Raw genomic sequence first — 12891 nt, 5'->3', positions numbered from 1 at the left:
GATCATCGCTGTCCTCACCGGCCACTGAAGACGCCATACAGGGAGAGGAGGTTTACAAAGCTGAAGCAGATCTTTTATTATTGCAGCCTACTTCATGAGGCCCCCAAACTGACAAAATGCAGGAAAAAGTTATATTATTAGCTGAAAATATAAATAAATAATTATTGAGTATAAAAATAAATATAAAGATTTATATCTGTACTTCAAATGAATTACGTTTAGAATTAGGTTACTCCTGTATTTGTCTTAACTCATTTTGGTTTTCCCCCTCGGTTTTTCTATTTCTTACTTCGTAGCACACATTTAATAATTTATCTATTCCATTTTGTCCCCACATGACATTTTCCATTTTCCTAATTATTATAATGTTATAATGAAAATGAGATGAATGTACATAAGAGGTAACGAAACACTAGCTAGCTCCTACTTTGTTAACTAACTTTATTGTCATTCACTTGCCAGCAACTAAATTAGCCAGCAAGCTAACACCAACAAAGCTGGCTAAGTTGGTTTAAAAAAGAAAAGAAAAAAAAGACATCTTTCCTCTTTACAGCCAAATTAAAACTTAACTTTCTCTTCTTTTTTATCTTTGACTAGTGCATTTTATTTTTCAACTAATAATGCATTGTAGCCAGCAAGCGAATGGCAGCTAACAAAGCACTTTATGATTTAAAAAAAAAAAAACAATAACTAGTAAAATGTTTTTACAAAGAGTGCTTGTGAAATGTAGCAAAGTTGCATACATCCCCAGCTCAATTTATGGGGGGCTATAATATTGGACTGTTGCCTCTTGAGGTATAAAGTGATATTACAAGACAGGACAACCTGCAGCTAGCTGGTTAGCATGCTAACTTTACGACACAATATACTGACATCTTTGACACAACGTCAGAACTGTTACTTCTTCACATTCAGATCATTTTAGTTCATTTACAAATGTTTTAAACTAAAATTCTTACATACACACCGCACCTGTAATTTTCTTTTTAGACTCCATATTGATAGCTTAATTAACAATATTACCAACTGATTTATTTTCTGCTCCATAGTTACAGTAAATTCCCAAAAGGCCTAAATCTTTTTTTTTTTTCAATCTTTACTTTTTTCATGTGATTTGTTTTTTTAATTATACCTCCTCATGAAGAATATTCAAATTGAAATGATAAAATCACTCATTGGTTGAACTGCCCATAGCTCAAATATGCATATACTGGTATGCAACCGTACCAATCTGACAACGGTTTGTCATGAGCGGTTGATTTCTTTTTAACAGGTCACATTTAAGTGGACTGATTTGTTGTCTTTATCATCACATTAAGGGAGTGACTCACTTTCCTCTGTGGTCCCACCACAGTTGTCCTCAGTCTTGTTCCTGAAGCTCTGCATCTTCAGCAGGAAGAAACGCCTGTTGAGAAGTTGCGTTATGCGGAAATCGATGGGGTTAGATTCAGGCTGGGTATCAGGTTCAGAGCCATTCCACTGTTCTAGTCCTGAGTCTGAACTGATGCCTGTGTTCAACCCCATGCTCTGTGTGGAGCTCAGAGACTGAAGGAACATCACACCCTGGGCTGGGATCTCCATCCTGCTTTAAAGGCCTGAATCAACAAGTGTTTGAAGTGGTGATGGTAAGTCATGAACCAAAACCTGCTCAAAGACAGCTCAAAACTCAAGTCCTTCTGGGGGGGAGTTCAGGTTCTGAGGCTCCTTCTTTCATTTGCACCCCAGAGAAATGGAAAGCTGGTCGATGTTGACGTTTCTGGCAACGTCTCATAAAAAGTCTTCTCTCAAAATCAGTCTAAAAAAAAAAACAAAACAAAACCTGAGGATTTGTAAAATAGACTCATCCCTTTGATGGGTTTTCATCATCTGGTCAGTCTCAGCTCCTGACATTGAAAGTAGCTTTAAAACAGGTGTCACTGAATATGTTTGATGGTTCCATTCAAATGATGTGATCACTGTGTACAAATACTGTAAAACATGCAAATGTCAGCCTGGAGCACATGCAGGTCATTGGATAGATGTCATGTTGTATGATAGGAGGTGTGAACAGCTTTATTTGTTTAGCACCTTTCATACAGAAAGTACAGCTTTACAAGAGAGAAATCACATGCACCAAGTGAGTGCTTTACATAGAAAAAACAGAATGGACATAAAAAATAAGATGGAGATGAGGATGGAAATAGCAATAAAGACAACGCATAAAACCACACAATATAATAAAAAATAGAGCAGAATAAGGATAAAAATCCAAAGAAGTCTATTAGGATGAAGCTCTAAAAGACTCTTTGTTTGGGGTCACTGCTGTCTGACACAACACAATCTTTTTCCTCTCCACAAATGCTGATTCACCACAGGTCTTGGCTTGGTCATAGTCCATTAAGGGCTTTGTATACAGGGAGGAGGACCTTATAATCAATCCTGAATGTTACAGGAAGCAGAGCAGCTGTAACTGGGCTGATGTGCTCTCTCCTCTTCGTTCTGGTTAATAGTTTTGAATGAGCTGAAGCCTATCAGCCGTGTTTTTCAGGAGGCCAGTAAGTAGTGTGTTACAGTCATCAAGTTGGCTTGAATTATAGGCACAAATAACATTTTCAGCATCTTTTTCATTAGAAATGGTCTTAATCAAGCTTTGTTTCCTCATTTTAGTCACCTTGTTGATGTGGTGTGGGGATATACATTTTAATTCTGGCTAAGCAAGCAATTCTCTTGTGTTTGTGGTATGGTTGATCGTAGTCTTTTGTTTGACAGGCTGTTTGTTTTTCTCCACCGTGCTGTCATGAATACACACAATGCACAATAGCGGCAGGTGAGATGACCTTTACCAAAACCTCAAAGTCGAGTTTAGTTTAATTTAGTTTTAATTGTATTTACTTTAGACTTTGGGTATTGGTTGAATAATTACAAGCACATGAAAACATCTAGTTGAAAATGATACTGATACTTAAATTTCTATTTCTTGCTGTATATCAAATTAAGTGAAAGAACACATTCTAAGATATTTTTATTCTGCTGAGGGGTTTTAGCCTCAGTTTCAGTGCATTTCAGCCATGAGAAACTCTTGATCTGAATTTACATACATGTGGTGCTGATACAGCTGAGTTCAAAGGTCACAGCCGCACTCTCACCTAAACATTTATGTCTCGGTCGATTATTAATCTAAAAATAATAGGAACCTTGTGGCGCTCGGTCGCACACAGTGTACCAGCTTGTTCAACTGTGAAATGTGGCAGTTGGCCCCATGTGACAGTAGCCGGCCAACATAGCATCAATAAAGCCTGGAGCGAGTTTTTAACATCAGCAGAGCAGATGATGTCTGACCCATTTTCCTTATACAAAATCACTCCATACATACACATTAGCGTTCATGGAGATAACGGCCAAAAGACTATAATTACACGTAGATAAGGAGCCTGTTTCATAAGCCTTATCTGTGACCTGTTTTAATTTCCGATTTGTCTTATTATGCCATGGTACAGTTTGGGTTTCTTGCAGTTGTCTGTGGCACTGTGGAGGTTATCTGGGCCACTGCTCCCAGGATGAGCAATCACAGATGTAACACAAAAAGGCAAAGAAGAGATCAGGATTATACATTTTAAGACATTTTTAGTATTAAAGAGGAGAGCAGAACCTCAGAATTGTAGAGCATGTTGTTCTACCAGCTGACCACTAGATGTCAGTGTCTTACACTAAAGGAGCAGGTCAGGTCTACAGAGGATTATGTCCTCAGTTTACAGGGTTGACGTCACTAGTCCTGCAGTGGCAGACCTCCATGCATCCATTCATCCACCCATCCATCTATTCTTTATTTCATCCCTCAGAGCATGTACCAACCTGAATTATTAAGGCGCTTTACACAAGCTGCATAGTTTTCTTCCTCTCCTTCCATGTTTTGAAGGCTCACTCGCCTCTGTTGTTCCACATACTCACAAACCTAATTTCTCGGCGTAGTTGTTTGACGTTGCGTGTGTGTGTGACAATGTGTGCGCGAGATGCATACAGATCAAATAAGCATGTGTGTGCACCACCTGTCAGGGAATTAGTCACCCACAGAAGGATGCACACAGTCATTGATGGTTAACGAGCTTGATTATTCATCAGCAAAAAGTTCTCACGTATCGTTGGACAATAGTGTTACTGTGATACTGTAAATGTTACACTTGGACCGGTGTCACCTTCTTAACCTGGAACTATTCAAAATAAGTACAGTTGCAGGGCCTGCCTTTGAATTTTGGGGCACTAAGTGGAACTTGCTCCCACCTTCTGAATTCCCAGGGGGGTTTTTTTGCCCTAAAATACTTCATTTTAAATTAATTGCACATTTTCTCACTATTTCTATATTAACAAAGGATCAAATGACGACCTGTAATGAAAATGGAGCTGCTCATACTGACAAATCCCACCGAGATTCGGATATACAAAGTATTTTAGCATCTGAGAAGTCCACTGTTGCTCCCAGCCCAGCACTTGTTAGCAACTAGCTAGTGACCATAGTGTAGCATTTCACAGCTAAAAGGCCAGATATTTTGTCTCAGGAACTGGTGGAGACCAAAACAGAGTTAAAAGAGAGTGAATATTTGATAGACATTTACATAATGGACAACAACACAAGTCCAAAATGAATGCTAATGCATCTGCTAATGTGCTAGTGCAAATGCTAATGTGTTTCTGTGTCTGCCAGCAATGTAAAAAAACAACTGTTTGCTAACATGTTTGACATATTATGTTTCTAAGATGATGTCCTGTATTTTAATGTTGTGTGCAGCTTGCTGTGTTTCCTCAAACAAGCCAAAACATCCGTTATTGTAAGTTTAAGTTAAGCTACAAAGGAAAATAGCATTCATATAAGCCTTTCGAAACACGCTATAGTATTAACACTTTTCAATTATTTTCAAAATGCATTGATATCTTTTAACATACCCTTGTTTATCTTGTATTTATACACAAAAACATGACTACAGATGAACGCTAATGTTGGTTCCTGTCCAAGTTAAAAAACAGGCAGGATAGTTGGCTATTTAGCTAACTGGCAGGCATTATCATATGAATTTGCATGCTAATGTTTTCAACAGTATTAATGAGCTCATAAACAGTAAACTTTAGGGTCCTAACTAGAAGAGTGTACTCAGTAGAATTCAGATCTTTGCCAGGTGTGTCTGAGGGCGTAGAAAAGAGGCAGCAAATAGCCAGTAAAATAGGTTTTTCGCAAATTGTGAATCACCACAACCCACGAGAGGTCCTTGAGCATAGAGTCATAACTGCGCACAAAAAATATTAGGTGATGAGACCAGTAGCAGCATTAGGCTGTGGACAGATAGGCACACTATCACGACCAAATGCACGATCCCCTTCAGGCTTACAGTAAATCACCCAACACTTATGTTAGAAACAATGCACTGAGACATGCTGAAAGACTCTACACACCCCTGTAATCCCCAGCCATAACATGAGCTGTTACATAATCAACACATGGCAGTGCTCTGTCAAACAAATTCATCTTTAACTGTAACAGTACTGTTTTATCTCAGCGATATGGGTCAGTCTCTGTTTACTAGCTGTATGATTATTGTATAGTGGAAGAGACAGATGATTTTTACACACTCTGCTGTCTAGTGTGTCCATTAGGCAGCGTGGTGTACTGGGTCACTCACTCCCAGAGGACGTCTCACCGATGATGACATACAGTTGCTCAGAGGGTTGCGTCATGCCTGGATTAGTGTGTGTGTGTGTGTGTGTGTGGAGGGGGAGTTTTATGTATTTCTATACAAAAACTGGAACTGATGTCAGACAGGGATGTCTTTTAAAACATTGTTTTAAGCATACTTTCAATGTGTACTTTGACATTTTCTTAGGACCTGTGTTTAGGCTCAAGGTTAGCATCAGATAAGGGTGCTAGTAATGAATGTCGCCATGTGGGATACTCACGAGTGTGGAATGACGGTGTGGGTGAGTGAGTGTGTGTGGATGTTCCTGTTCTCTTGTCTGAACAAAGCCATTGTCAAAACCACTTCCTGTGCAGCAGCTTGCAGCTGGACTCTCATACTGACTAATATGAGGAGAATTTGAGCACACAAACACTCTCACAGCAGTTGTTTCCACTCGTGGTCTCAGACTTGTTGGCTGAACATGAGCGGCAGCAATGATGTCATCAAACTGGGACAGTTTTGTTTTTGTTTTTTTACTTTTTTTTCTTTTGCCAGGCAGAGACAGGCGAGATCACTGCACCACTGAGGCTGATCAGAGGCGAGGAGAGGGAGGAGGAGAAGTGTGTTTGTGTAAGAGGAAGTGAGAGAGGAGAGAAACATATAGAGGAGGGGAAAAGAGGAGAAGGAGAAAACAGGACGAGAGGGGATGTCAGGCACGCTGCCAGCATGCAGGTCTAATATGAAAAACGATGTCTGCGGCTGCAGCGACAGGCGAGTGAGGATGGATCCAGTTCTGCATCAGACACACTACATCACATTCCCCGCAGACGGCTATCTGCACAAGAGTGATGTTCACACACATATCGCCGCCGTAAATCAGCTGTTGCAACAAGAGGGTTATGCAATAGAGCTTCCCTTAAAACCTCTGTGTAGCACCATTCAGGAGTAAAACTCAGAGACTGAATCCGCATGCCACCTCATTGTTATGCCTCAAACGCATAACAACAAAGATTAATTATGGTGACAAATCACAAGAGTTTCCTGGTGTGTTGCCACAGCGTGCCTCCCCACAGGGTGCACACTCATTTTTCTCAGGTGGATTGACTTAGCAACAGATCTGCACTTGCTTCTGTTCACATGATCGCCTGCAGACACTGTTAAACAACATATACAGTGTGCGGCATGTGTGGGTCACCGACATGGTTTCCAGATACCGACAATGAACAACACTATTACTGACAGGGCTGCGAGAGACTCCTCCACAAAGTGCTCTGTGACATGAAACAGCAGAGCTTCTGTTCCTCCAGTCTAAATGTCAGTCTTAAGGGATAAGGCTAGCACTTGTATATTTTTAGCTATGCTAGCAGCATCGCTCTGGGGATGGAAATTGGTTGGTCTCATTGAAATATCTAGCCAAGGGATTGGCACAACATTTTCTCCAGACAGTCATGATTCCCACATGATGAGTTGTGACGACTTTGGTGACTTTCCCTCTGGCACCACCAAGATGCCCATACTTGTGCTTTTTAAAGAAATGTCTCAACAATTATTGGACCGATTGCCATAAAATTTGGTACACCCAATCACTGCCCCCTCAGGATGAATTGTAAAAACTTGCCCTTTAAATATTACATGTAGCGCCATCTTGAGGCGTAAACCTAATAAATTCCCATCATCTTTGGCTGTACTTTGTGCTTAATGCTAATCAGCAAAAAATGAGCACGCTAACATGCTAAACTAAGATAGTGAACATGATAAACTTTCTGCTTACTAACCATCAGCATGTTAGCATTGTCATCAGCTCAGACTAATTCTACTGTTGCTAAATCACACATAGTGATGCATATATTCATATGCGTTGGAACTGTTAGCAGCATGTTTGCGTACCCTGACACTGTCTTCTTATTTGCATCCTAGTTTTCTTTCTTGTATACTGTTGGTGCTTGTTTGCTGCAATGGCCTGATTCCCCACAGGGATCATTAATGTTTCATCTAATCTAATCGAACCCCTGCTGTCACCACAGAGCCGCCTCACAGTTCAGACAACAGTGCAGAGCTGCAGAGCGGGACTGTAACAGAAAATCCTGTTTGATATGAGGCAGACAGCGATAAGCTCACACTGGGTCGTAAAAATTAAACTGAATGTGAGGGAGGAGCATGAAAATGTGAGCGGGCAGTGCAGCAGCTGATGATTATTACTGTGAACTCTGAGGCTTTACTGTGCATAAATTCTGCGGATGCACAACAGATCTGTGGCACAAAGGGTAACACCCACATTCAGTGTTCCCGCGTGCACGTCTGTGGCTGTGATGTCCTGCAGTGTAGCAACCTGCCAATTCACCTGTGAATGTGTTTTATGGCTCGTTTCACCTCTCTGTCTTTTGAAAAATCATTTTTTGCACACTCCAAGCTCCATAAAATGAAACGGAGACATGCAGGAAGAGAGAACGAGAGCGATCATGTGCATGGAGAAGTGTCTCTGACACAAAGAAGGAAGAGGGAGGAGGGGGATGCTGAAGAGAGAGGGAGAGGGAAGTGAAAAGGAAAGGGAGAAACAGAAAGGAATGCATATTGATGCATATTGCTTTTCTAAGGCCAGTCTGACACGTTCGGGCTGTCCACACGCTCACACACACCTAATACACTCCGTGAAGTCATACTGACAGACACACATATATGTGGCTTTCTCTCCTAACAGCATCACATGACCTGAGAACAGAAACAGCATGTGTCCGCCTCTGTCACTTCCCCCAGTGGTCTCTTTATGGTCACACACACATTCACATATGCACACACACACACACACACACACACACATACACTTCCCCTGTTTCCACCGTGAGTGTAATGTATTCTTTTAGTGTGTGTGTGTGTGTGTGTGTGTGTGTGTGTGTGTGTGTGTCTCTCTCTCTCTCTCTCTCTCTCTCTCTCTCTCTCTCTCTCTCTCTCTTTATGGTCACACACACATTCACATGTGCACACACACACACATACACTTCCCCTGTTTCCACCGTGAGTGTAATGTATTGTTTTAGTGTGTGTGTGTGTGTGTGTGTGTGTGTGTGTGTGTGTGTGTGTGTGGGGCTGCTCGGTGTGGTGCTAATGCGTCCAGCCAGGCAGCACTGATACAACAGTGAGAGCAGAGATAAAGCCGGCTTTGTGTCCAACTCAGGATCTCGGCCACAGAGTGGCTGAAATGGCACACAGCCATTGTCACAGCTTCACTGCGGCTACACACACACAGACACACACAGTGAAAGCTGGTGACACCACCACTGGCTGAAACTGCAGCCGCATGAAAGTGCAATTGTGACACTGTTTAACATCAGTGAATCACTGCCATATTATTTTAAGACATTGATATAATTACTGCAAACAAACAACATCATTGGTCCAGGATGACTGGCAGGCTCTCACAGCTTCTTTTGTATTGTGTGCCACTGGAGCTGATTTCACAGGAAATGTGCAGGATTGGATGATAAAACAAAAGAAAACAAAGAGAAGTGTTGTTCCAGCGGCACTCCGGCTTACAGTGGGATTCTTACTGTACAAATCGCAGACATGTTAATCATTGTTACATTATGATATATCACTTCAGCAGCTAGTTGGAACAGTTTAAAGGTGAATTTCAATCTATCAACGCCTCAGTTCATAACATCTTCTATTTGTCAAAGACAACAAACAAGAATCCATGAACGGGGACCCCGCAGCTGGAGACGGGTTGAGTGATTGATGAGGCGTCATCACGACACACAGCTGCTCGTTCTCCAAGTCATTTCGAGCAGCTCTGAGCTGCTGCTGACCAGATAGGATGCATTGTTCTCTCAATGAAATTTGGAGGGTTTTTTTTATTGGTTTTTGTCTCCCAAGTCATGTTCAACACCCCTTTGACTGGCGAAGCAAGTTTTAATGCCACTGTGCCGGTGACAGCTGTGGCCGGAGGCATTGTGTTTTGGGGTTGGCGGTCGGTCCGTCTGAATGGACCCAACACGATATCTCAGGAACACCTTGAGGCAATTATTTAAATTTGGCGTTCACTCGGACTCGAGGATGAACTGAGTAGACTTTAGTGGTCAAAGGTCACTGTGATGTCACGAAACACATTTTTGAGCCTCAAGAATTCATGAGCTAATTATGCCAAAATTTCACACAAATGTCTTAAAATGATGAAGTGACTCTGGTTTTTGATTACTTTTCAGAGGACAAAGTCACCTTTGAAAGAGCGCCTGATGAATTTCAGCTTTGTGAAACCTCTATTCGGCTGCATTGTTAATGCACCCTTTGTCATGATGCATTGCTGTTGTCTGGTTTCTGAGCGAACTTTCAGTCTGACTCATCGTCTCGTTCGTTCTCTTCACCTCACGTCTGCCAGAAGTTTTGTGTATGTATGTATGTACAATATCTGTGTGTGTGTGTGTGTGTGTGTGTGTGTGTGTGTGTGTGTGTGTGTGTGTGTGTGTGTGTGTGTGTGTGTGTGTCACCTTTCTTCCACTTCCTGCTGCTAACTGCAGCTTGTCCGGTGCAGCGCCAGAGCCTCCACCTGTAGAGAGAACAGGGGAAGGTGAGGTGCTAGGTTACAAACATACCCAATGTCACTGAGTCCGTTCTGCTCCCCTGCTCCTCCACACAGTGCGCAGTGTCCTCTGTCGTCCCCGCCTGCATACCTCACAGGCTCCATGTCCATGTCCACCCGCTTATCTAACGCCCATAAGCAGCGTGTTGCTGCATGCTGGTGATGCCTACTTTTTTTTAATGAATGAAAATGAGGTACAAACAGAACCATTCATTTAGATTGGCAGGCTCGAGTGGCTATTTTCTCTTCCTCTTTCATGGGTTTTTCTAAAATACTGTGCTGAAATTTATTTTCCTTGCTGTTGACTGAGGTTCAAGCTCAAACAGCTGCTTTTACAGGATACATGTAGCCTGTATGTTAAATATGCTATCAATGAGAGAAAGAAATGGAAAATAGAGCCAATGATGGGAACAGGATCCAGACAAAGTAGAGGAATGTCAAACTGAACCTGGACTGTTTCTTTAAATAAGATGTTCATGTTCAGTGTTTCCCACCAAAACACAAATTTTACCCTTTAAAATATTGAAATCATACATTGTTTGCAGAATTAGAATCATCATTACTTTATTGATTCCCGAGGAGAAATTGTTTTTGTTGCAGGTGCTCCTTACAAGAATAAAATTAGAATAAAACAATTAGAAGAGAAAAAAAACATATATACACACGTATGTATGTATGTATGTATGTATGTATGTATGTACGTACATACACACACACACACACACACACACACACACACACACATATACACATATACATACATACATACATGTGTGTGTATGTGTGTGTGTGTGTGTGTATATATATATATATATACACACACACACACATACACATGTATGTATGTGTATATACACACACACACGTATGTATGTATGTATGTATGTACACACACATATATATACACACATACATGTGTGTATGTGTGTGTATATATATACACACACATACACACACAGTATGTGTGTATATATATATATACACACACACACACACATACACACGTGCGTGCGTATGTATGTATGTATGTATGCGTGTGTGTGTGTGTGTGTGTGTGTGTGTATATACATGCACACATGCACGCACATATACACACATACTTGTGTGTGTGTGTGTGTGTGTTTATATACATACAGTACATACATACATACATACATACATACATACATACATACATACATACATACATACATACATACGTACGTACGTACGTACGTACATACGTACATACGTGTATACACACATATACATATATACATACGTGTGTGTGTATATATAACAAAACATATATACTGAGAACTATAAGTATACACATAGACAAAGTAAAAAATAGATAATAAAAAAAGTATTTACAGTAGGAAAGAGCATATACAGAAAGAATGTGCTTTGTATATTGAGCACATTCTACATCCACGCTCTTCATCATTGCTTTTGTATTACTAGTCACTGAAATTGAATTGTAGGTGCCAAAAGAGGAAAATCTTCTCAATCAAGGTTAAAAAAAAACTTCCCAGTGGTTAACACCAAGTGCCCGACAGCGGCGGGCTAATATAGTCATGTTTACACATGAAGCGAGACAGGTGTGCTGATGGTGTGCCATCTGTGAGGCTGTGTTGTGTCCACACCGTCCAGTGACCCAGAAAACAACGTCCTGGTTTTGCGCGTAGGACAGATCAACCGAGCAGAGCAGGACACTAATAATAAGACGATTCACACGTTCATGATAAACGCAGCCATGCTCTTATAATACAAGTAGGTTCGGTCATGCAATGTGATGAATTAGAAAGCCTGTGGGAGCTCTTCCCAGCCAAGTGTTGAGGTCAGATGATGTGATTTATGTTTCGTTTGCATCAGCAGTTTGTTTGGTATAAATAGAAGAACTGGGTACTTAGCACTAGTAATTATACAATAACCACAATAACAGTGCAAAGAAGTGTTTTCTGGGAAAATTGCGAGATGAAGATATCACCGAACCCGACTGGAATGGCTCACTTTGTGGATTTAAAGCACTCTGCTCTATCATACTGCTGTCGGACAGACCCTGTATGTTTATTGCCGTCCCTGCGCCCACATGCTCCGATGCACTGCAGCTCCTGATGCCAAGCTGTCAGCATTCACCCGAGCTCACTTCAGCAGCTCAAGAACTGGCAGAGTGGCACACGCAATCAGCCGAGTCGATCTCTTTTATTTCCTGCAGAGGAGGAAGCAGTGAGGAGGTGAGCTGAGGACAAGGAGAACTCTGTGACCCCTCCTTTACCAACACCACCACCACCACCACCATCGGCATGTGTGGTGTGGGTGTTTATGTATGGCAATGGTGCGCGTGTAGACAGCTGGTGTTTGTGTTTACATCTACAGAGCCGTAGATTTGGGAGGGCGACGATGGACATCGACCGCAGAGCTGGACTCCCTCTTTCAAAAGCTTTCCTCTCCTCTTCTCTCCTCCATTCTGGCTTTCATCTCTGGGCCTCCTCGCTCCAAAACATCAGACAGATGTCTTAGTTCTCAGAGAGGGAGAAGCGGAAAAAGACAGAGAGGTTTGTGACTTTGTAGTCTGGCTGGGTGACTGTATTAAATCCGCCTGGCTGAGAGGAAGCCAAGCATGAGATTATGATGCATCCATCTTCCCACTGTCATTATTTAACACACTGCTCTGGAGTCACACACACACACACA

Source organism: Chaetodon trifascialis, chromosome 21 (genome assembly GCF_039877785.1).
Source record: "Chaetodon trifascialis isolate fChaTrf1 chromosome 21, fChaTrf1.hap1, whole genome shotgun sequence".
Lineage (NCBI taxonomy): Eukaryota > Metazoa > Chordata > Actinopteri > Chaetodontiformes > Chaetodontidae > Chaetodon > Chaetodon trifascialis.
Note: the sequence above shows the minus strand (reverse complement) of the source record.